The 26415-nt window shown below is 40.8% G+C and overlaps 1 protein-coding gene across 1 annotated transcript in view; it reads left to right on the top strand.

Annotated features, from left to right (window-relative positions):
- LOC142962666 (ecto-NOX disulfide-thiol exchanger 2-like) overlaps positions 1-26415 on the top strand; it is a 148958-nt gene that overhangs the window by 49414 nt on the left and 73129 nt on the right. The window lies entirely within an intron of this gene.

Raw genomic sequence — 26415 nt, 5'->3', positions numbered from 1 at the left:
GAATGCTGTATGCATCATATCTCAGTATTTCAGTCCTCCATTATTCAACAGTTGTGTGTTTCTCTACTGTGTAAATGTATTTAGCTGGTGCGGCCTGTCGTTAATGATTCCAGTGACTGACACTGTCAAAACATGATGTAAATGAGACATTAAAAAGCCAATCATACAGCGCTAAGATACTGTATATATATTTGCTCAGCGTTTTGAATAATGTATGCATACAGTTTATGTGGTCAGAAAAAGAAAGCTCCCCAATCTGAAAATGTCCTCTGATCAGAGCTCTCTTGAGCCACGTCTTATCCAAGCCTCAACTCGATGTCTTGTCCACCATAAAACATTCAAACAACATTTGGATCAGATGGGGATTCCTTTTGATCCTGGTCTGTGTGGAGCTCCAGGACCCGAGCCTTTCTTCTCCTCCGCGGGATCAACTCCTTCATGGAAGGATGAGAGGGAGTCGAGGTTTTTCTCCTCCCATTTTTTTGTTCTCTCTCTCTCTTCACCTCTTCTTTCTTTTAACCAGAGCTTTCTCTCCCTCTTCATCTCTGTTCTTCCGACCCGTTCGGCTCTCACTTGTAGCTGCTCCTCTCCTCTCACCTTGAATACATGAATAAGAGATTGGAGGAGCTCAAAGTGCAAGAGGACACAGACCTCCTTCTATTAGAATTGAGTGCCTCCTGCTAGGTGTCTGCTCAGGTTTAAACTGAGTGTGATTCGACAGTGAAGCCTGGTCTCTACAGCGCATCATAGAGCCCAAGAGACAGCTGTGGTGAACTACAGGCTGAACTGTGTCATTAGATAACATCACCATCATCGATAAAACATAACATTAATATATATGATATAATAAGAACTTTGTAGAGCGACTACACTGCAATAGAATCCAAGTCCTGCCCAAAATGCAGAAGTTCTTTTAATATAAAGATTTAGCAGTCAGCTACATCCTGTTGGTATCTACATCCTGGCAGTTGCGTGTCTATTCATTTCCAGTGTTTTGTTACGGTAACATACCAACATGTGACTGCTTGACATATCCCTCCGCCACAGGTCCCCCAAGGGCAAGACATTTTGTACTAAAATGTCTGTAAGTTTGAAAGCTATCAACTTGATTTGGCTGACTCACGTTGCTGGAACTTTGTGTTCTTTTTCACTAAAATACAAAATGCATTTTTGCACGAAAAAAGAGATTTTGTCTACCATTTCTCAGTGTTCAAAGGTTTTGCTACACGGCCAATATGCCAAGAGGAATGATTACAGCGATCAATAACTCTTTAAAAATGTACACATGGCAAGTTTTGTATTTCTAATTTCTAGTTCGAAACAGTCCAAAGCCCAAAGTGTTCCATTTATTAATGTGTCAAATTCTCACATTTGAGACGTTGAACCCAGAGGAAGTTTCACATCTTTGCTTTAGAAAATTAATTTTTTTCAATAATTGAAATAGTTGCAAAGGGCTAAGCCTTTTCCAAGTGAATAACATAAAGAAATAGTTTTCTCAGTTTGCGGTGAAAGAACTTGACTGGCCCTTACAGAAATTCATTATTCTTTCTATTTGTTGTTCTGATAATACTCTAGTTTACTTAAAAATGTGTTTGACAGTAGCAATGGTGCTGTTATATGCAGAAGCATTTCAACAGCAAATATGGAAATATTGTGCATTTCAACATATTATTTGTCAGTTCTTGTTCATTCAAACTTACATTTTTGAGTGACGGCAACAATGATGTTTTTCAATCCCAAAACAATGGACCTCACATAATCAACATAGTCACAACAACATCACTCGTGATCTAACGGCACTTATTGAGGTAATACACACTCAACCACGGGATGGTAGTAGTACAAGCTGCCAGATTCTGTCTGTGGGCTGTGTGTTTGGCAGCCATGCTCCACAGTGTTGTGAGGGAGAAAGAGGAGACCCACTCACCTCCATCAGTCGGGTTTGTTTACTACTTGGTCAGAGCAGAGGGTTGTGTTATTTCCAACCCCCAGACACAATAGTTCTGGAGGGGAGATATATAATTAGTCATGAGATGAGTTTCTCCTTTCATCCATCAGCCCGGGGAACACGGCTGCCATAGGAGAACTGAAGCTAAATGAGAGTCCTCTCTCTCCAGTATTGTTGTTCCCCAGACACTCATCTTTAGATTTTCTTCCCTGATAAGATGACTTTGAAACGCTCAAAAGCTCACAAGGACAGCTCCATCTTTGTCAAGGTGTTTGTGGATTAAAAGCAGGTTATTTTTCCACTGCTCTCGTTAAAAGCAGTGCTTTTAGCATCAAAAAGAGGGAGCGGAGATACTACTTCACCTTTTTAATGTAGCCTGGTAAAGCAGAAACACCAAACCTGAGTTGCAAGTCAAACATCTCACTTGAAACGTTTCAAATCTTCAACTGTAGCACTACATCTCTTCATCCAGATCTTTGTCATCTTCTTGTTTGACGTATAGTCTCGTATAGAGATTTGGCAGGATGGAGGAAGCTTTGTGAAGTCATGAGCAGGAATGAATTGCTGTGGGACAGGAGCAGATGAGACGTTGTTTGACAATCGTTAGGTGACATACTGAAACCAAAATAGAAAGCCCGGAGATCTACAGGGTCAGAAAGCTTATTTCCAAATGTAAAGGCTGTTGTGCTATTTTATCTAGGCTCGTATTCATTAAGCGCGTGGCGACTGTTGGGATTTATACCACTATCTGAGATCCTCCAAACACCAGAGGAGTTGGTTGCTCTGATAGGTTGCTTCAACTGCTGAATTATTCATTTGTGCTATTTGCCGGACTCGGTGTCCGTGACAGAAAATTCGACAAGGATTGAATGATTCAAGACCCAACGAGGTAAAAATATTTTTGATGTTTCAGAAGTCCAAAACTCTGAGTTTGCTGGTTGTGGAACCTTAGAAAGCCAAATGTCTCCACCATTTACAGTTAAATTGTAAAACATCTTGCTTCAGCAGAAACTCTTGTGTGCTATGTGCCTACAGTAATGTGGATGTTGCTGTCTTTGATGACAGCACTTGTTCAACTCCCCTGGAGGTATAGAAAACTAAAGGCTTTTTAGGATTTTTTGATACCATTTACACTCAAAGGCTTGAGGAATTCCCACGTAATTATGTATGTCCAGCCTCACTTTTTTATTTGTATGTAATTGATAACAGTGTCACCGTTCAGTGTTCAGAAACCAGGCTAAGGGTTTGATTTTTCAGTCAAAGTTGTGGTTATAATAGACGTTTTTGCTTTTCCGTCTCATTTTCATCGCTTCTATGCTTTTACCTTAGCGAGCTACAATTTGAGCGCTCCTCGCCTCAATTTGCAGCACTTGCCTCTGAAACCCTCTCTTTCTGTCCTTTTTTTTTTTTTTTTTTGAGTCACTCACCCCAACTTCAGCCACATTTAATGACTTGGAGCTGAAGCCTTTCCTTGGCTGTCACCGTTAACAAGGTCCTGCACTCCTTTTGCTCTTTCCTCATTCATTCTACCATGCTGATGCCACTTTCGCTTTTTCCCCCCCTGTAATCTCACCTTTCTCTGAGGGGGTGTACAGGGCCGAACCAAAGTAGGGGTAGAGATGTGGTTAGTGCCTTTTGCCTTTCATTAAATAGGAGCCTGCACATTTCTCAGCCACCTTTCGGGCCTGAGTAAAGACAGATTCTTCTAAATTGTAATTGGCTTGACGTACAAGCATTTATTAGATGAAAATGATATACGTACTTTGGTAGTAAGTCTCTCAAATATAAAAATGTGTGTGTATTTGGACTAGTTGATTGGCGGATCATTTATCTGCAACAACATTGCTAACAAATTAATAATTTTTGTCATTTTTCAAGCAAAAATAATTTCTGTGAAAGTGAATTTAATCTCTTTCAGGTTTTGGACTTTTTTTAAACTTTTCTGGACATTTGACTTTGACGACTTACATTCTGGGAAATTGAATATTATATTTTGTAGTTTTAAAATTACTCAAATTGAGATAACGATCAGCAGATTAATTGTCAAGGTAAGTAATCAGTTGCAGCAGTTATGGGTAGGCTTTGTGTATGGAAAGGTCAACTGTGGTATATTTCAGTAAGTAAGGGCAGGAAGGAGTGCATGTGTTTGTGTGTCTATAGATGACTGGAGATCTGATGTCCTCTGGCTTACATTTGTATTCATAACAAACAAGGAAATTAAAGCCAGCTAAATCACCTCAGGCTCCGTGCATTTCAATTATACACAGTATAAAAGAGTTATTGATCTATAGCAGAGGAGACACACAGAGAGATTTTTAAATACTCATCAGTCGTCACACTCCTATAAGGTTTGGCAAATCTGTTCTTTAATAGATTTTTAGGAGGAGGCAAAAGCCAGCGGGCTTCAGCAGATAAGTTAAACAGTTCAAAGTGTTGGTGTGTTAGTCTGAAATACATTCCCTTGTGTATTCTCGAGTGATCTATATTGTCCTACAGTGCTCTCTTAGAAAGCCCCTGTCGTTTCTGGCCTTCCATCATCTTAAAGCTGCAGTAAAGAGCAGGGAGGAGCGGCTGCTCATTCAGTGTTCCACCTGACCATGATTAATGTGAGAAAGGCCCCGTTCACACCTAAACCACAGAGCCTCCCCATCTCACACCTTCCAACCACCTTCAGCCCCTCTCTCAAATGGTTTAGCAGTGGGATCCAATATGTTCAGCCAGCCATGCAGCACAGAAGCTCCAGAGGTCAGCTAGCCATCTCCCAGATGTCCCGTAAGACCCTCTAGTTCCATGGATAGGGGGGGGGGGGGGCTCAGTTTGAAAGGACTACAAAGAGACACAAAAATACTACCAAGAAGACACAAAACAATGACAAACATGCATAATTACGAAGATGCAAAACAACCACAAAGAGAAGACGACTAAAAAGTCACAACCCAATTACAAAAAATAACAAACTGAATACAGGGAGTCGCAACACAACCACAAAGAGACACAACTCGCTTACAAAGAAACACAAGACTACAAAGACACTATAAACAACAACAAAGAGACTAAAAACGAACACAAAGACACACAACTATACTAAATAGAAACACAACATGACTACAAAGAGACTCTTAACAACCACAAAGAGACACCGAATGGCTACAAAGAGACAAAACACGACCATAAAGAGCCGCAAAATGACTCCAAAAGAGAAACCAAAGGAGGCAAATGACCAGTGAGATTTCAAAGAGATGCAAAACAATGACAAAGAGACACGTAATTGCATCAAAGAGACGAGCAGCTGCATCGGTTGTAATATGTTTGTGTGCAGGAGCTTTGGTTGTCTTTTACATGTCTATGACTAGGGGCCACTGTCTCATAAAACCGGCCATGTCTAGTTCCTTCTTCCATTGTTTCTTTCTCAGTTTCTGTCTTTGTATCCTTCTTTTTTTCTCTCTATATACTATCCTCCCTCTTGGCCATCTGTCTCCCCTCTGTGTCTCCTGTAACGCCACAGACGGTGTTTGTGAAATAAGGGGGCGATCACAGAGGATTTCTATCTAACTGACCCCGGCGTGCCCTTCATTTTCCTCTCGCAGCTTGATCTATCATACACAAGTGCTTTTTATTGTTGTTTGGCAGCCGGCTCTTGGCCCATGGCTCTACTTGTGTCTCTCCGCCCCTCTCATTATTACTGTGAGCCGCTCTCTGTCGGGAATAATCCAACAAATTTGCATATCCTCTTTACTCTGTTTTTTTTTTTTTGTTGCCGTCTGTAAAACCACACTCAACCTCACAGCCTGAATTGTTTCTGATATTGTGATGAAAGATTCTGAAGGTTATTCGTAAAGATAAAACATATTGTTGAAGACACTAAATTAATTTAATATTTATTGTCTTAAATGACTTTCACCAAACCAGATTGCAACTCCTTTGAAAGGCAGTTTGTTAGAAGTCTGGTGGATTGAAGTCAAAGTCACTCCGCCTGTTGCTTTATGCTTATTTTGGCTGTTTGTGTCACTATCCCTCCTTAAACCGTGACAACAACAGACTTCCACTGAGCAGATAAAATGTAATGTAATGATGAACTTCTCAATGTGACAGAATTAAATATCCTCGATCCAAAAAAATGCAGCATCTCCCTTTCACTCCGTCTTGCTCTCCGATCTTTTGCCACGGGAGTGGCGACATGTATACTTCTTTTTAAAGGCTTCCTCATCTTGTGCCAATACTGGACGTAATGTACACAAACGTATATTCGCTTAGTAACGCACTTTTTTCACACAGGTCTCCAGTTTAAATGTTTAAGAGATAAACGTATTTGCATCATATTATATTGGTATAAATTGTTATTTATGAGCCAGTAATGTTTCATTTAGCACCTACAAGAGATTTTCTATACGGCCTGGTTCCCTGGCCTGGCTGAGTTAAAACCCTCAACAACAAGTGTACTAATTAAAGTCAAGTATTGTACATTGTCCTGCATACAGCAGATAGAAAATGGTAAAGTGTACAGTCGTCTTCTCGGCTAAGCTAATCTCTCGGGCAATTTGCCAGTGACAACAAGTCTTGTCTCTTTGAAGTGTCAGTTCATATATATTATGAGGGCCGCAGGGTAGCGTTGTGATGTTTGTATCAACACAGCAGACACTTTGTTAACAGCCTTTTAACATTCCCCTGCTGCAGCTTATGGGTTTCCTTTCCCCCCCAGGTCTTTGTATAATAAGGAAGGGTTGTTCATTTAATCTGTAGTCACTACAGCAACAGATTAGACGGTTAACTCTTTGGGGCTGGTGCACTGGAACAGTATTAACTGGGGTTTGAAGGACTATCATCAAAAAAGCAGACAACTATGTATTTTAGGTAAAGTACATGAATTGGTGAGGTGGCATTGATGACCAACCCAATCGACTAGACTTTCAAGTTATAGACTAGTAATATTGCAATTGGAAATACATTCAACATAATGAGAAAATGTTTATTTATATACTCCTTGTTGAAACCATGATCTTTCTTTTTGTTGTCCAAACCATCTCACTCCGATGTGAACCCTGGTCTCCGTTATCAGTTCTTTTTGTTCGGACCTCCCTTTCGACTCCTGGAGAATACAAAAACATAGCAAAAAAGCATTCCCACTGAACAAAATATTGGCAGATATGACTCTCAAAACGTATAAACATTATATCTAGGAAACAGGTTGTGAGGACAGTGTTGAAAACAATGTACAGTTTAAGCCCACATTACCTCCAGATTGGCTGTTCACTCAGTTATAGGGGCGTCACAACGTCTGAATAACTAAAAAGGTGCACTCAGTAGAGTGCAGATCTCTGCCAGTTGTGTCGGCAAAGACCACTGCCGTATTGTGTGATTGCTTGAATACAACCCACAAGTGGCTAACCCCCTCCTCATCTAGTCCGCAAGTGTATCAGACGTGTTTTTCATTCGCACGTCTCACACAACAGATACGCTCTCATTTATAATGCAGATGTCTGCAGCGGCTCTGTGCAGGCGCGCATCTCAGCTCTGTCTTCGTTAACCAAGGAAAACACAGAGGTGCACACTCTCACTCACCCACGGCAAATTTGGCTGAGAGTCACCTCCTAACACGGTCACTCGTTAAACCGAAACACCTGCAGCGTCTATGGCTGCAAGCTTTTAAATGTATTGACTGCCACTGGACTGTTCAAAATGCTTCTGTTTGTAGCTCCCATTTTAAAACTCAGTAAACTCAAAACTCAGTCTATATGTTATGTTATTTGACATTCTGCACATGACCACAGATAACGTAGTTGACAGCATCTAGTGACTGGGGCTGGGGCACTTGCTAGTAAGCACAAATCTAGAAGGTCAACTTGTTTAGGTTGCATTCACAATCTTTGGTGGTTATTGCCCTTGCATATCTTTACAAGCTATTGCTCTCCACCGTACTGTTTGCTGTTTGCCCACGTCTGCTTTACATGCAAGTCTTCCTCTTGCGATGCTCTTATCTCTGTGCTCGTCTCATCTCTCCATCAATGTCGCCCTGCTCTTGTCTCCGCCGCACCGCTTTCAGCCAGAGCTCCAGTCAACCCACCAGAAGAAGAAAGGTCAACTGCTAAAACAACGCCCTTGATTCTGATGGGTTTAATGGATAAAGCATCTGACTCTAGCTGCACACCTCATTCAATTCAGTGCATTAATGGGACATGAATTCATACAGAAGGAGATGGAGAAGAGGAGAGAGGAGCTCAGTGTATAGAGAGGTAGAGAGGGAAGCCATTGCTAGCTGCTGAGCTAAAGTACGGTAGCTAACGTTAGCAGAACTGTACAACGTGTAAACAACCGTTGGACTAAGCGAGAAGTCGCTAAAAGGGGGAGAGAGCTATGAGTGTTTAAGCAAAACTAGTAGAAGTTTAAATGTACAGCAGGTAACTAGCCGCTTGTAATGAAGAATATCACACATTAACTGAATTTAGCTGGAGCTGCAAAAGTACGCTATCGGATAACAGATACGCTGGCAACAGGAAGTGACAATACGCTTACCGTAGCATGTCAGCAAATGGCTCTTCTGCTCATGGACCATCCAGGTCTATCACTCTGTGTTGACTTATAACAATGGACTGGTGAGACGGATTTTCTGATGGGTCGACTGGAGGTTAAGCCCGTATTGTATGGGGTTTTTTCCCCACATCAAGTAGAAGCTTCTGTGTTCAGGTCAGGCTGTCGAGTTTCTCCATCATGTTTGATGACACGTGACAGTCCGTGACAAGCCTGTCTCTGCTGATGAACACTTGTGTGTGACCATGTGTGCTGCTCGTGCCTTCAGGGACCATAAAGTGCCACTTACACTTGCTGTCCAACCTTGGTTTGTCAATGTAGCGTGCAAGAGAGATGAACACCTTTTGGCAGCTGCTTTAAAATCATCTTTGTGCTTTAAAGTGAACACTTCCAATTAGCAATCCTCTTCTTTTATATAGTAGAAATAAAACGATGTAATATATGCAATATCTCAGAAGTAATGATTCACAAGCTGGGCATGGCTGCGATGGGAGTTCTGGATTAAATGGCAGCACCACTGGGAATTAAAGGGTGTTGGTATTGTACCTGTATGTCTGTTTTGAAAGGGGGGTGACCCAGGGGACCACTGAAGTTTTTGTTTTTTGAAATTCTTGTAAGCTACCAGGAAAAACACTAAAAGTCCAACCAAAATCACATTTACCCTTTTTGCTTTGCAAAATAATGTCAAAATATTTTTTTATTTTTAAAAAGTAAAAAATATTTTTGGAAAATATCGAAAATGCTTCATTAAGTCTCGACCAGAGGGAGGGTCATGTCGCCGTCTGATTGACAGCAAGCTGGCAGGCTGAGCTCCGGTACTTGGCTGTGGGGGAACATGAGACAAAGTAAACAAACTTGCGCTGCGGTTTATGAGCCATGGACAGACGGTGTGTTGTAATCAGCGGAATTAAAGAGTAAGGACCTCACAAGCATCTAACTGGACCGGAGTGATATTTGCAGGTACGTTTACATGCTTTTTAATGTGATGCAGCTGAGCAGCTATATCTAGCCTACGAACTGAGGAGCAGGGCGAGACATGTTCATGTTTCCTAGCAGGAAAGCTAATGTGGGTAATTATTTAAAGTCTGTGACTGTACTGACACTTTAAATGATCCTCTCCAGAGACGTTTTAAAACTTTAAAATAGTCTGCTTTGAACATTTTCTATCCGATATGTTTCCACATTTTTCTCCATCACTCAATGATCCAGAATTAATGAATTAATATGCAAATTGTGCACTGAACTTCACTGAAAAGTCCATGCTTAGGATACGTGCACTGGAGGCTTGAAGTTTCCACATCACACTTTCGTGAGTTGCAGAAACTGAAAGTGACCACAGCGAAACTTCAGCAGATCAATGTGAAAACAAACTGCACATTCATCATTCGGCTCAATGAAGCTCAGCGATCCAAAGAATTAATAAGATGAAAAACATTTTTTTAATGGAAAGGGACTTGCATTCAATCAGGAGAAGTAGTAAAAATCAAAAAAAATGAATTGATTAAGTATGTTAAAAGGTCCCTTCATTTAATTCTACATCAAAAGTAAGCCAATTCCTTTGTTAGCTCAGTGTTTTTGTGACTCACCTGATGTGACGAATGCGTCCGAACCATAACGGCATCAGGCGAGAGAGAGATGGACGATGAGAGGGTTCTTGTCAGATAACATCAACACCGTGCAAATCGGTACCAGTCATTGAGAGTGACTGCTGTGGCTGACAACAATAAATGCAATAAAATTTCAGTTGGACTTCAAACCAATATCCTCAGATAATTACATCAGTTTGTCTGTTTGTTTGTCAGCAAGATTACAGAAAAGCTGCTGGGCTTAATCACGGGGCAGATACACACATTATTTTTCACTTTTGGAAAATCCTTGGCGGAAGTTTTCTTCGCAACTCCCTGGAACATCGTTAAAAGGTGAGGAACTGTGCTGTTAAATAGCATGGATATCCAGTCTCTTTCTTTTTGTCTCTATTTCTCTTTCACACAAATAATTATAGACAGATCGGCTGCTAACTATCAAATTTAGATGGTGAGCACAGCTTTTTTTCAGGGTTTATTGCTGCAGAGATTTTTGAAGGCAGCCTGCACCTCCAACGCGCCTCAGTCACAACATCTCATCATAGAGCTCTGCTTGGTCCACTTTAGCTGTTGGGAGTTCAAGTTATGAAAAATCCTCATAATAGCAAGAGACCTTTACTTCTGCCCACATGTGGGCTTAAACTCTTGGCCTCCGTGTCATTATATTATGGTATATTGTGGCCCTTGGGGCACTGGGCTATTTTCCAGGGAATCATCCCTTTACTGTGACCCATTTTGAGTTTCTCCATCCGGCTGCTTGCCCAAACCAGAGCGTTTCTTCCTTGGAAATGGTCACTCACAATTCTACAGTATTTCATTGTTGTATTTCTAGATTTAAAAGATATTTTCACTGACTAAAATAGCTCTAAATGTTTGTGTTTAGACTAAACCCTTTGGAAAGAGGATTTTCGTTTCCCTCACAGTAACAGTTTCTGTCTCTAATATCTGTCTCGCTGTAATCTCTTTTGCTACCCAGAAAGAAACATTGCACCAAGGCTTACTTTGTGAAATCTCATTGGTTGCAGAAGGGGACCGGATGAGTTAATTGGTCTTGTGAAAGAGCAAGAATTTCTTTTATTGGTAAATGGATCGTGGAGGAGCCATTAGGTGGGAGAGATCCATTTTAAGGCAACACCCTCTGCGGTCCACAGTTCCTAACTGATGGTGGTGTCTGTAAAATGCATAGATCTGTCTTTTACATGCTTTATGTGACCGGGGAGGGACGCAGTTCTACAACTACTCATCGAGCCCCCACCCATCTTGTATTAACACATATGCGGGAGCTCTTAATATGCAAGCTCTTCGAAGCGGGGTCCAGTGGACGCTAATGCTGTAGTGAATCAATATCTTAGTCAGGAGCCATTCTCTCTTATCGGCAAACTCCTGGGAGCTGGATAACCCGGAGATAGACAAAACATCTGTGGCGAAGGGATCAAATAGACTTTCAGTCTTTAGTGTTGCCGTGTTTCCTTGTAAAGTTGCACCGTGAAACACGATGATCACCAAAGTCAAAGTAACTTATCCCAAGGTCTTGCGTTCGACATCAATCAGTATTGTTACCTTCAAGTTTGACATTAAAAGACGGGGAATACTCCAGCTGGCTTCACTTCTCGAGGGATCTTGCCTTTCTCCACTGACAACTGATAAAAGGTGATTTATATTGCTCTCACCTTTGATGAAGCAATAGCCCACCAAATTGATTGAGGCTTTTCACAAGGAATTGATTGACTTTCACTATGCAGAGTCTGACTTTGTGGAGAACCCAACTCTAATGAAAATGATGTTTTGTGCTGACAGTTAATGCATGATGCCCCAAACTGAATTCCCCCAAAAATGTTAAGCCAGTCAGCAATACAGCCCTGTTCTGGCCTTGATCATGTTATACATCATGAGCTCAATGGGAACATATTTTGTTGACTTTTCTAGCTCCGTAGAGGTGGTAGATTTACTGTTTTTCTTACGGACACTGAAGCAGAGTTGCTACTTACTGACGCGGTGTCTTGAACCTTGTTCCTCCATGTTTCCACTCGCTAAGCCACCCTGCTGACAAAAGGTTAGAGTTACAAGAAACATGTCTAAACTCTTATTTTCTAGCCTGCCTTAATGTCAGCTCAGTCTGTTCTTTGAGTTTGTCTACAGGAGAAATAAGAGAGAGGTCTTCCTCTCCACAGTAAGACTCTTGCAAGAGCATTTCAGCAACCACTGAAGCATAAATGTACATGCACATTCACAACAGGTTTCTCACCCTTGAAGGAAAGGTTTCTGGCCTTTTGTCACGGTGGTGACTAAGCATTGTAACATCTGGATGTGTATTTCTTGTTTGCTGATATTATCTGTGTGTTGTCATGTTTGTGGACTTTGTTTGTATGCTCACACTCTATTGCCATACATAACTCAGCAGACGCTGCAGGTAAGATGCCTTAATGCAAAGCATGTGTGCAAAGAAGGAAGTGATGGAGAACGGTTTGAAATTCAGACAATTAGTGAGGTGACATTCACTCATAAAAAACCTTATGTGCTGCAGTAGAGCGGACTTCAAGCATTCTGTGGCTTTATTAAGTGGACTGATTGTATTCTTTTTTCCAAGCGGCTATAATTATTTGCATCTTCCGTACATTCAAAAACCTGTAGTAGAGATCCTACCAAATATGACCTGTTTGTTTGTGCTTTGTTCTTTTTTAAACTGTTAATATATTAGTTCCACGTTTAGTCTGAAAAGCTACATTTCTTTGTCAAAAGACTATTGGTGTTTGTCCATGTTGCACCCAATGTACCAGAAATTGCATATACTATACTCTGTCACTTCAGATTTTAAAATATAGTGACAACTCTCTGCTTCAATTTCAAGGTAGCTGATAAGCACGTCCACTTAAATTTTAGGGTGCCAACGGTCATGGCATGATTGGCTGCTCAAATATTTCTCGGACAGGTGTGTCGGCTTTATGCTTCGTGCAAAATGAACTTAGCAAAAGGTCTAGAGTTGATTTTAGGTGTGACATTTACAGCTTCTTGACTCTAGACATAAAGAGTAAAGTAATGTCGAAGCAAGAATAAATCCTGCATGGCTAAAACATTAGGTGCCTAAAAGTCAGCTGTTTAGTACAATGTTAAGAGAGTTGGGATAGTGATGAAAACCTCCTTTACAACTGTCAAGAAGATCAAGTCAGCTCACCAGGATGGCGGAGACTTCTATCAGATGAGGACTAGTCCAGCATAAACTTTTCCTGCAGCCTGTAGAGGGCTGGATCAAAGTGTTACTGACAGATGAGACACAGATCAGCTGGTACCAGAGTGATGGAAACACAAAGGTTTAGAGCAACAAAAAGAACGGATCTAAGTCAATACAAGCCAACCAACTCATCTGTCAAATGGTCAAGCTGAAACTTTATAGCCATTGTTTCATATCCAATCCAATGCCCTGGAGTATCGAGCCAACTCAACAAAACAATAACCACTCTCCTTATATATATTTGGACTGCAGTGTACTTTCCATTATGTTGACCATTTTCCAAGCCGCAGTGTTTTACATTGATGGATGGATTTCTTTTGCAACCATTAGTTCTAGTTCCACATCAAAATATAATCGCAGAGACTTGAAACTCAGATATGTCTTTCATCACATTTAAAGTGGTTCAAAACATTATAGTTACCATGGTATTATTACTGTGTCTCAGTTGTTTGCTTGATGCTTGTCTAGCATCCATGAATTGATTCAGCGGCCATAGCATGTATGACATCAAAAATATAACCTGGAAGACAAAAACAAAAAAGTATGACTTGCTTAATCTTGTATCTTAGTACATTCAAAAGACTGGTGTCTTAGGTGTCAGAGCTTACAAGCTGCACCTGAACACACCAACCCCCGAAGAGAACTCATGTTTAACTGCATCACCATGCAGCAATAAAGTAGCTATGACCAGTGATGGAAAGTAATTAACTACATCTTGTCAAGTACTGTAATTAAGTACATTTTTTGGGTACTCAACATATGATCAGTTTATAGAAATGCATATGTGTGTGTGTATGTATATATATATATATATCTTGTACTTCTTCCACTACTATGGCCACAAATAGGATAATAACCATTATTTTTGCATATCATGAATGGAAATAACTTACATTAATAGTGAGTGACATGAATTTTCAATATTTTAGTTAGTCTGTAATGTTTTGTATTGTAATGTCTGTGTTCTTTGTTTTACACGTATCTATCCACGCATCATATTTCATATGAAGACAAGCCGTTGCTTTAATCTGGGGCATGAATTCTTACAGCCACAGTTGGCCGTGTACAATTACAAGACAATGCACGGTCTTAGTCTCTCTGCACACCTCTGTCACAGAAATTATCATTTTTATCTTGACAATTGATTCTACATTTCTTATGTCTGCTTACTCAGTGAATTCAACTGCACCGGGTACAATAACGACCCTATTATTCGCTCGGTCTCATGTTTGATTGAACTGTTGAATGATTCTGATGAAACAGGCTCCCTTTCTTTTGCAAGGCAAAACTCCCTGAAAGCCTTTCACATGGAAATAATACCTTAACATTAATGATAAAGAAACAAACACGTGTTCATTGCTCAAACAGGTTCCCATTTAATGATACCCTAAATTGATCATGCAACTCACTTGTGACATGATTACAAATTTGAATTTTCAAAGCCTAACTTTACTCTGACAACGCTGTGAATATTGATTGTTAAAGCCTTTAAATGTTGGATCTTTTTGTGCGTCTGAACATATTTGGGTGTATTTTTTGGTAGGATTTGAAACTCCTGCTGAGTCATAGCTCCTGCTTTGCCCAATTACAATATGTACTATATAGAGAATTACATGTGGGGTCGGGTTCAATGCTGTCCAAATAGTCTGCCCATCGACCTTCAGACTAACAGTTTTTTTCCCAGTATTTGCTTTACAAAATCCCAATGCAATATCTAGCGATCATCTTGTAATGTGATCACACCAGCCATCTTCAAATTCTGCCTTCATTTAAATTTTCAGGACTGCATCTTGCATGGTTGTGACGTGACGGTAAATTGGACAAGGGACGTAAAGTAGGCCAATGGCCCCATCCCCCCCCCCCCCTTCCTGCCCCCCTACGAACTCAACCATGATTTTACATCCTTAACGTTTTGTGACTGCATCTTGCGTCACAGTCACAAAATCTGTCTTGCATCTTAACTGCACCACTACGACTGAGTTCAATTTGGCAAGATTGTAAGGCTGACAGCTGTCTGGAAAGTTATGAGAATGCATTTCAAGAAGATGGATCAACAGAGGCCTTTCCTCGGTTTGCCTGAGCAAATCTTCTCTATCTCGACTCCAACCGGTCCAGAGCTCTGCAGCGAGGCTTTTAACAAAAAAAGTAACAGTTTTTGATTTCAAGCCCAGGGCGTACCAGGTGTTAAGTTTGTACTGGTAGCTGGAGAGTTGCCAGTTCACCTCCTGGGTACTGCAGCGGAGCCCTTGAGCAATGTACCAAACCCCTAACTGCTCGGGGCATTGTCCTGTAACGAATTCTGACATCTCTCCTCATTATAGAGAGAGAGAGAGAGAGAGAGAGAGAGAGAGAGAGAGAGAGAGAGAGAGAGAGAGAGAGAGAGAGAGAGAGAGAGAGAGAGAGAGAGAGAGAGAGAGAGAGAGAGAGAGAGAGAGAGAGAGAGAGAGAGAGAGAGAGAGAGAGAGAGAGAGAGAGAGAGAGAGAGAGAGAGAGAGAGAGAGAGAAAATGATGCTCAGCCACTGTATCGCCAGTTCTGGAATGAACCATTAACAGTCATCCATCTTAATGACAACTGGGAGTTGGTATGTAGTGATGGAGTAGTCTCACTGATAGGGAGATGGATGGAGAAAAGAGCATTAATGTCAAACTCGGCCCTGATCTTACAGCACATTTGGCTTCCTCTGCAGCAGTGTGGTGTAGGTTTGTGTTAAAAAACAACTATAGTTAGCCTCAAGTCCACAGATGAAGACCTGCATGCAGAACATGTATGTAACACACCCATCATGTACTCGCATGCATGTTTATTTGCTCCTCTTAGTGACTTGCTGCTGTTTATTTTCAGACAAGAGTAAGGAAGCCATAATTGCCTGACTTTAAAAGCACTGGCCTTTTCTTTAATCAAATGGCAAATATGTGTTTGAAGAGAAGTCTTCAAAAGGAAAGCCAGAGAGTGTGTGAGAGAGGGACGAGGGAAACAAAGAGAGAGGGTATAGATATTTATATTTGACCATATGCCCACATCTCAGCGAGGAGGAGGAGAGGACCTTTACTGGTCAATGTGGAGCATTGTGATTAATTTAGGCCATTGTGTGTCACATCAAAGTTCAAACATATTTTGGAATGAGGTGTAATAGCAGCTAGAGTATCCCAATTCACTCTTTCTTCCATTAAATAGTCCTTCACTAGGCTGAATAGACATTCGTAAAAAATGCCTTTGTCTCCTTCTTTATAACATGGAAATCCATTAATCTGACTGAGGGTAATGTTTCTCTGTTCATATCTCACATATAGAGTATTCCCACGACTCATTAAAGGCTTTTTGTATTTGAGTCTAAGAAGACGCAGCACTGGAGTCTTGAAAAGTTTGGGAATACCCTCCTTTCAATTCCTGTTTCTTGAGGATGGTTTGAAGATGTTTAGAAACAGAAGCACTGACGCATAAGTGAGAGTCGTCCTCAGAGAAAAATATGTTTATCTTTAAACTTCTCTGTTTTTGTTTCGTTATAAAACTAAGAGTGTGTTACAAGTGGAGCTTTGACCATTCTTCCTACCTGTTCTACCGTTGTGTTATGTCTCCCACGTAGCCCAGAATCAACAGCTTATTCAGGCTTTTTGTCTTTTTTGAGTTGTATTTGAATGAGTGACAAGACGGAGGCAGAGCATATTCTCTGTTGCACGTCTCTGAGGGATTGTTTTGACTGACAGCCCGCTATGGCAGATTTTTTTTTTTTTTGACAGACGTTATTCTTTTGACTTCATCTTTATTGTGCCTGATAAAAGTTAGTTTTGTCCCTTTCAGGCTTCTGTTTTTTTTTTTCTGCCATAAGGGGTCTTCTTTGTCTTTCTGACTGACTGGCTGCTGAGCAGGAGGGCTGAATGTCATTGATCGTCCAGCACACATCACTCCGCTCTGATGAATCCTCGAGTCATATTCTGACTCGCTGTATAATAAATGAGCCAGATGAATCACACGAGGGAACCTTTAAGACGGCGTCTTTAATTAACTTATAATTACGGAACTTAAAATCCACTTCACATGGCACAGTTTGAGATTTGGATCACATATAGTAGTTGAAATCACATAATTTAATGTGTGTTTTGTTTTATTAATCTGAAATATAAGCCATGCTTCCTGCTGTTATTCTGAATATTTCACCCCGATTATGAAAACACAACAGGAGCTTTTTCCAATTACTTTTTCTAAGGGAGGCCTATGTAGTCCTTGCTATAGTAATTACCAGTGTGCCTATCATTGTTCATTCAATAACTTCTCATACTGAGCTGTGACATATTTAATAGGTATAGTAAAACCAATTTTATTGCTCTCTTGCAGGATTAGATTAGTATTTGATGCAGCCTACCATATGCTTGGAGTCCAATCTTGAGAAATGAGTTGAAGGAGTCTTTTATTGACTGTAAATAAATCCATTTTCACTTGTCCGTCATTTTTATATCAGCAGAATGAAAGAAAAACAAAGGGAGGAGCCCACCTGAGGGGACCAAGTCAAGTCAAACAAACTAAATCAGGTGTGAAATAAGGACGTGTGTGTGTGTTTGTGTCCCTATGGATGTCTCATTCAATGATTGATGACTCTATGGAGACAATAAGGTGTACTATATTCAGGTGATGTGTAGCCAGTGGCACCTGTTTGTTTCCAGTGTGTGTTGTTCAGAGAAAACACACACACACTTGTGCAAACATGCAATCACTGCCGGAGACCGACAGAGCCACCATGGCTATGCAGGAACAGCACATAATCCCAGTTTGTCTGGGGGACAGAAGGGGAAATGAGCTTTGAGCGACGGGAGCAGGAAGCGGTGTTTGCTAACCGGCCTGCTCTTCCTGTTCCTGCTGCCGCTGCTGGGTGTCATGCTTCTGTCAGGATGGATGCTGACCAGCTCCGGGACCTTGAAGCTCCTCCACTTAATTACCAAACACCTTTGTGACCCGATGATCACGTACAAGTTTGTAAATGCGCCACTGTGTGCAGACGCCTCCTGCACCCGCACTCAGCGGGCGATAATGGGAGTATTTCAAGTTTTCACTGGTCAGCTGTGATTCAGCCAATGAGGACAGCGAAGAAATACTTAGCTGATGGACAGGTGTGCAGAGTAAGTTGGTCTGCCTTATCAGTGCATGAAGTAATCTAAATTACAAGCACTCCATCTGCAATTAAATGTCACCCTGTTGAGCTCAACTCGTGTCTTGATTGTAAAGATGGCTAAGCACCTCTCTTAACACCCTCACCTTCATCTCTTCTTCATGATTCAAAAAGAGTTAGCTTGTGAAATCATGAAGGGTTCACGCAGCTTTCACCTCAGCTGGTTTCAAATAATGAGAGAGCACTGAGCTCAAGTGTTTGTCCACTCAGCTTAAAGAACCACTGGAATGGAGAGATACACTTGGTAGCTCATAATTCACTCAGGGGCTGTTGCTGTTTCACCAACAGTTGGTTTCAGTTAAACATTCCGTTGCGACGCAGGTCCATAACTGATGATGTTACGTGCACCTTTTTGTCACTCTTGTGAACAAGTGAAATACTCACAAAATCTTTTCAGGTGGGTATTGCTAAATGTTTCATACAGTTGAAGTGTTGATATTTAGATTGGTTTGGTGAGTAATCTTACCACTACTACTACTTGAGGGAACCTGAATTTTCCTGTTTATCTATTACTTTAGTAGAAGTATTTCAACCATTATACATTACTTTAAAATATTTCAACTGTTTATCCATTTTAGCTAATCATTTGAACTGTTTCGTTAGTACTTTTAGCTATTTAATTCTAGCATTTATTTATTACTTCTAGCTATCTATTTGAAATTCTGTGCTCGCTTGCAAACTAGTTCTCACACACACAGTAACATAACTGAAACATGTAATGTTCAGGTGTCTGAACAGGTGACTTAATTTGTGGATATATTAGTTTAATCAAATCTTTTTTTTTCAAATGAGTTGTGCTCCTCTACTATCTTTCCACGTAGCCCATTGGCACCAGCACACAGCAGAAGTACCCTCTGAGATATGAGTATTACTCCAGGTGGGAAATCATTCACTGCTTTATAATATCAATGTTTTGTCGTCATTGATTTTTGCAGGATTTAGTTTTTCTAAATCAGTAATCATGTAATGTTAGCTTGTGGGTTGTAAGTGTAGAGGAAAGTATATTATGTCTAACAAGTTGGCTAATAGATAATCAGAAGATAATAGTGGTTCATCTTTACTTACTTTAAATATTTAATTCAACCAGGAAAGTTTGCTGGGAGGTGCCCACACTTTGTTACTTCACGTTCACAGAGTGTCCCGCTTTTGGGCCTGAAGCAGCTCCACTGCAGCAGCCGGTGATAAAGTTCCTTCATCTCGGCCTAATCGATGATATTTGAGGGAGGTGAGAGTGTTGGTCGTTTGGTCTCTTCTCCCACATTTTCCCCCGTCGACCTAGAAATTCGAAGAAGTGGCTTTCAGTCACAAGTCCAATTCTGTAAACTCTAGTCTCCTGCTGCCCCAGAAATGCTTTATGTGGATCCAACACGTTATCTGCCCTCACTGCACTACTGTCCACATGCAGTCCCCTTTATATCTGGTGGTTATAGAGCGGGCTTAGCAGGTTCTGTTGTCAGAGCGGAGTCTGGGCCACAGGGAGACAACAAATTATTTCTGGCCGTGAAATATATGGAAAATGAAACGTCAAAAAACCTGAAGATAGTCCCACAACACAGCTGCTTACAGGTCCCTGAATTATTCAGAAGTTTTCTTCCTATTTAGTTTGTTTGTTTAAACAAAAGACATTTGTGTCTGCAGCATATTCACCATTTAATGCGGTCGTAGGTGGTGTCTCCAGACTCTCATTTTTCTTGCTGAATTCCTGAAGGTATGCTACTGTACTTGCCTGAGCGGTATAAACTCACCGCAGGCAAAATAGAGATGGAATACAGCAGAATTACCTGTTCCCCAATGTTCACAATGCCTGAAGTTGTGTTTGGGCTTATCCATAACGGTGAGGAAGCAAAGTGAAAGTAAACCCCCTAAGCCATGGCAATTATTTTCTTTCAAAACAGTGTCGGCCATCATTCTCGGGAGTTTATGTTTTTCATAAGTTTGTGTTGGACGGTTGGTGTTAGAAAGTGATTTAAAATTGCTCCTCAACTAGATATTAATATATGTGTATGGATGCACTCCATGCTGAGGATAGAGCTGCATGCTGGTATTTCTGCCTACTTATGAGTACTTTTGCAAACCATTGGCTGCCTGTGGATGATTTAGATAAAACTCACTGGTTTACAGTCTGAGCACCCGGTTTGATTGACAGAGAACTGATAAGGAGTAGCTCACTGTCAGAATACATGTGATGTGGCAGCTTTGGAGGTTGTTAGGATCAGCAGGCCAATCAGTATTTCCCGTGTTTGATTATTCATCAGTAAACATTCTGCCTCTGCCTGTCGATGCCACTGCCTCCGTATTGGATGCTTTTATTAAGGCTTATTAAATTAATTGTAGGTGATGAAGACATATTTGCTGACAGTAGAGACCTCAAGGGTAGAGGGAGAATGGATCAATCAATCGTGTCCAACTCAAACCTCATAATGAGCTGGAGGAGATTTATATTGATTTAAGAGAACTCAAGCTTTTCTTTCCCGATCTCTATTATCTCTCTCTCTCTCTCTCACTCACTCACTCACTCACTCACTGCATTTTTAACTGTCATGAAGAAAGAGACGTTCATTGTAATAATATGGAACAAGAACCAGAACTTGCATAATGTATTTCTGTCATCTAAAAAAGAGAAGACGCTGCAGAAGATAATTTACCAGTAAAAAACCGTGCCTTTTAGAAGATTATTCTTTTGTTCGCACAGAAATATGTCGGTGGTCAACACAGATCCAGATATCTTACACAGATACCAATTTTCTTGACTGACTAGTTTTCTCCCTGTCGACGTGAATCTGCGGAGCAGAAGCATTACGGTTGTCCAATGCGTCACACGACCAGCAAATGCAATGAATCGCTGTTTGATAAAGTCTGGCAGTTGCAGTGATACCTGCACTCCACATAGGACACAGACGGTCTTAATCTTACGGTCATATTGCAACGAAACATCTAAAGGGGGTTTATCACTGTCTTCATGATCTGCTGCTTCTTCTTTTGCTAGTGTTCTAGTTTCTCGTGAGCTGAGCTCTATATATAAAGATAAATTGGAGGTCTTGCACAACGCCGCTCTAATTATTTGACCCCCTACTGGTTTGTATGTGCTGTAAGTAACAGATCAAAGCAGTGGAGAAGGGAAGATATAAAATATTAACAATGTTGTGTCTGTAGTTGTGCATGTGTGTGCACCAGGGAAGAGGGTTGAGTGTTTGATTGACAAGGAGATTTAGAATGACGTGTGAGAGCAGCTGCGTGTGTGCAGCAATAGGCTCAACATCTCACTGTGTCCTTATGAACCTTTTCAGCAATGGTGTATTACATTTGTGGGAAACTTATTGATGTTCATTATCGTTTTTCAGTTTATTTTTCTTATAGAAAAACATCCTGGCCCACTAGCTATGTATTGCATACTAATCTCGACATCCCGGCTATATCCTAAAGTTAACTAGTTATCCTGAAGCTAGGCTTCCTACATGAATGCTAGTAACTTATTTAAAGAGCTTGGTCTCTAAGATTGGCAGCATTGTGTTGAAAAGCAAGGTTCAGACTAAATTCTCACAGTTAACTTGAATGCATCAGTTTTCTCTCTCTCTGCGTTTCTCTGCAGAGCATGTGCGATTGTCGGTAGATATCCGAACAAACAGGTGTGGGAGGGCAGAGCGAGGGGAGATTGTCCACTAGTTAATCGATCACGGATGGCGTCGCTCTCTCGGATGGATAATAAATATATAAAACATGCTAAAAGGGCGCCAAAAGTGCCTTTAGAGGCCATTAATATACCTGGGCGGCCACCCAAGTAAAGTCTTTGTGAGAGAAACACTAAGTGTTCACTCTTTCATTACAGTTACTTTCACGTTGGTACACTCCACTCTGGCTATAGTCAAATGTATGATAGATTGCTCTTTGTCGGGATGATCCAGGTTTTATGCTGATGTCGTTTCTCTTGCCTGGTTGTGCTGATGTTGACTGTAGGTGAGGAGGGTATATAAAGGCACACACACACACACACACACACACACACACACACTCCCTCTCAGTGGGGTCAAAAAGCCATCCACTACTAGAAGGCAGTTTTGCAATCCGTGCATTTTATTGTGCCTGCTCTGTGTTTTCATGATTAAGGATTCGCTTGATGCCGGTGAGCTTTCTTTTACCATGTAAATGATCAGATGTTACCTTACATACATCATACCTCAACTAACTAATACTGCATACAGTGCTATAACCCCCCCACCCACAATTAATGTTAGTATCCAGATACATTCCCTGACACACATTTTCATTTACAATAAGTATGTGATGAATTATGTGACAAACTGTGTTATTTCCTCCTTTTGGAAAATTGGGCCGGTAATGGATTGTTTATGTATTTGTATTTTATATATAAAATTAGGTTATTCAGAGTTATGCAGTAAATTAAAAGAGATAGCCAAGACAGATATTGTTATTTTGTATGTATTATATTTATTTCATCGGCTTCCTTCCTTCTTTCTTTCTCTCTCCCCACCTCGGTGGAACTTGTCCCTCTTTTCCACCTCTCTCTTTACGATAGTGGTTTGCTATTGAAAGCTTGCTCATTGTGGTCTAAAATGGTCCCAGGCTTCTCTCTCGGCTGGGAGTTTTACAGCCAATAGGCCTTTAAAATGGCTTCATTTCCCATCAGCCCCACCCCCCTGAGGGAGCATTTAGTGGAGCTAAAGGCCAATCAGGAGAGTCCAGGAGATCAGTAAAGCCTCGGTCTGAAATCAATCCTCAGAGTTCACGAGCTCATGACTCGGGGGCACAGGGGGAATCAACTTCCCATCGACAAATTCATTTTAACCAGACGGAGTCCCTTCAGAAAGACCACAAGCCTGTCAATATCAATTATAAAAGAAAAGAAAAAGATACAAGACATAATAGACAACATGTGCTAAATATTGGAGACACCTTGTTAAAAGCAATTATTCATTTGCCGTATTAAATGTGCCAAACCCAAGGGAAGCAAACAGACGAAAGGAGGATTTTCAAATGTTGAATCTTGAGCTGCAGCTTCATTTAAGAACACTTTAAGTTCAAACACTCAGCTGTGAGCATGAAGACGTAAGATTAATGAAAAAGGAATACTGTTTCAGAAGGTTCCTACCTGTTGCTTAAACTGCGTGTGAAATAATGAATGCATCTCCGCTGGCTGCTGGCTACCACAGTGCAACGAAATTGTCAGTGAATTGACAGCAATTGGCTGTGGGGTTCAGACCAAATTGACAGAAAGTACTGTATGGCCAAGGGTACGCGCTGGAATGGAAATGAAATTTCATGATCAGAGGCAGCAGAGAAATCAAATGTAATATACTGTCAGAAATTCATTTACCACCGCAGGCAAACCACAAATTGACTTATTAGACCCCAGAAACCAGTGTGAAGAGAATAATTTGTCTTTCTCAGTGGACTTATTTCATTAGCAAAACAATACATAACTTTGATAGTTGGCCAAAAATACTGCTGACTCTGCTCACAAGATCAGCGAATACAAGCAAGTAGACTCAGCTCATGAGTTTACATTGTACAATATCCGACACAGCAGGAAGTGTAAGTCTAAGAAATTGACAAGCACTGAAGAATTTGTCTTTGCCGAATTAGATTTGCAATATAATTTGGCACTACAGACACAGGGATAGCTCCTCATAAATCATGTGACAATATGCTCTGAACTGCTTTGTACTACATGTCTATATTCATGTTCAATTCTTATATTAAAAGTTATATTAAAAGCCTTCATTTAGCCGGGCATATTGGTTAAAAGGTTTGGCTGGTTTTGACATCACATTGTCTTCATCGGGGGGTTCCTTACATTACCCACAATGCAACTCAACCGCCAACAGTTGAATCAGAGATTCAGGTGTGTTGGCCTCGAGCAGAAACGATGAACAGAGTGCTTGTTACTTGAATACTTTCTAACATGTATCTTCCTTATTGAATTAGACCAGAAGATCAATACCACTCTCAGGTGGTAAATATGAAGACACATCCTGCAGATAATTATCTATTATGCCTAGCTTAGCATAAGAGAGTGGGAACATGGGAGAAAAATTCCCCCACCAGCAACTCTAAATGTTACCAATTAGCACTTCCGCTCTCCTAAATGTCCGAGTCGCAACTTAGTACTAAATCAATTATCCACAACTCTCAGAAATAATTGTGTGGAACAGCATGGTACCACATGTTGTATTGAGATGCCTCTCAATAATGAATTTCGGATTCAGCAGCAGCAGCTTTCAAACTTTGTAGTTGACTCTGTTACTTTAATCTCCTCTTGAACCACCTGCTTAAAAGTAGAGGGCTTTCAGCTGTGACTCTGTTAATGAGACACACTGCTTCATAGAGTGAAGGGAGCTCTTTAGGTGAGTTGGTTTTGCACGTTACTGCTGCGTTCTATTGTTTCCAACGGATGATGTGAGCATGATAACATTAAAAGCAAATATCTGACGAAGGAAATAACATCAAATAGATTCAGATCAACTTTTTTCAAATTTACCGTGCTGGTGTATTATTAAACTGTTTGTAGGATAGTCCAGTTTGGATGCCTGTGTGTTGTCTCCGTCTGCCTTTGTTTTATTGAGCTGCACATGCCTTTGGTGCACTTTGTGCAATTTGACCTGCTTTGTTCTTTCTATAGGTACAAAAGGGCTGCAGTTTTCCATCAATAGTTAGCAAATCAGCAAAGATCTCTCTTATGTAGTAATTGACAGCTAGACAAGTGGATCCCCTTAAAATCAAATTATAATGTTTCCATGCGAGGAAGGGTTTTAACCTCTTATATGTTTTCTGAGGGCACTCATACAACTTTGATTGACATGTGTTAATTTAATAGGCTGGAAGGCAAATTTAATTAATTCTTGTAAGTGGGGCACAGAGAAGATCGACATCACACTGGTTGACAAACCCATCGAAGACCGAGGACAAGGGTGACAAGTAATCTTAACTGTAGGTCCGCTTATTGGCTTTTTTAACTGTTAACCATATCTCAAAATTGCAGACGCAAATTGAGTTGTCTGCTTTGTCATGGAGATGCTGCAGTTGTAATGAGGTTTCATCAATATGTCATTTAGTGTCACACCTAGTATGAAACGTTGGCCATGTGATAATGGATGGTCTCATGTGGGAGATGGGAGTTTAAAGCTCCAGAAAAAGCTTGTAAGTGGTGTCCTGGTGTGCACTTCATACAAATAATACTCTGGTTTGTATAAAATAATTAAATAAGGCATAAAGAGTTCAAAAGTTGTCAACGAGTCACTCTACAATTACTCAGGCTTGCTGCAGGTGTTACTGGCAACGTTTGTTGGCTTGTGTATGCGGCAACTCAAGAGTACCTTATTGCTGACAAATGGTCCAAACCTTGTGGAGATTGATTCATCATTTCATCTCATGTGTAACTGATGCTTTGTCCTCCAAAGTAGCAGCCCACACAAACGCACCACACCACTCTCTCACTTACTCTGAGCTGGCACGCGATCTCGTTTGTTAAAAAGACGTAAGAAAGTGGCGAGTGGGCCGATAGCAGAGGAAAGATAACAGCGTGACAGGGCGAGAAATGTTGTAGTAGTCGGGAATCTATTTCTGACATCTTTTACAAATCTTTTTTCAAATCAGCATTTTACAACCAACAGGACAGTAGGCAGTCTGTTGTCACTCCTTGTGCTGTAAACCTGCGTTCAAATGGTCATGGACGTGTAGTAAACCTTTATGTTCCCCCCACTGTATTATCTCTTCCCCGGGTGTACTACCATCCAGTCAGCAGCGCAGCTAATTGGGTTGTAAGCAGTTAACAGGCCTGTGAAGCTCCTGTCGGGAACATTAACACAGCAACACCACAACGACGAATGCGTTATCGGGCCTCGCCATGACAACATAGAGACAACTTTTAATGAGCGGGTCTGAGCAGGGACGCTGCTGTTGTGTTAGTGGAATTTAGAAGAATATTAATTAGCAGAATGAAAGGCAATGTA

Source organism: Anarhichas minor, unplaced genomic scaffold, assembly GCF_050575085.1.
Source record: "Anarhichas minor isolate MPS153535 unplaced genomic scaffold, ASM5057508v1 ptg000028l, whole genome shotgun sequence".
Classification (NCBI taxonomy): Eukaryota; Metazoa; Chordata; class Actinopteri; order Perciformes; family Anarhichadidae; genus Anarhichas; species Anarhichas minor.
The sequence above is the reverse complement of the archived record's forward strand: the minus strand, read 5'-3'. Positions and strand labels throughout refer to the sequence as shown.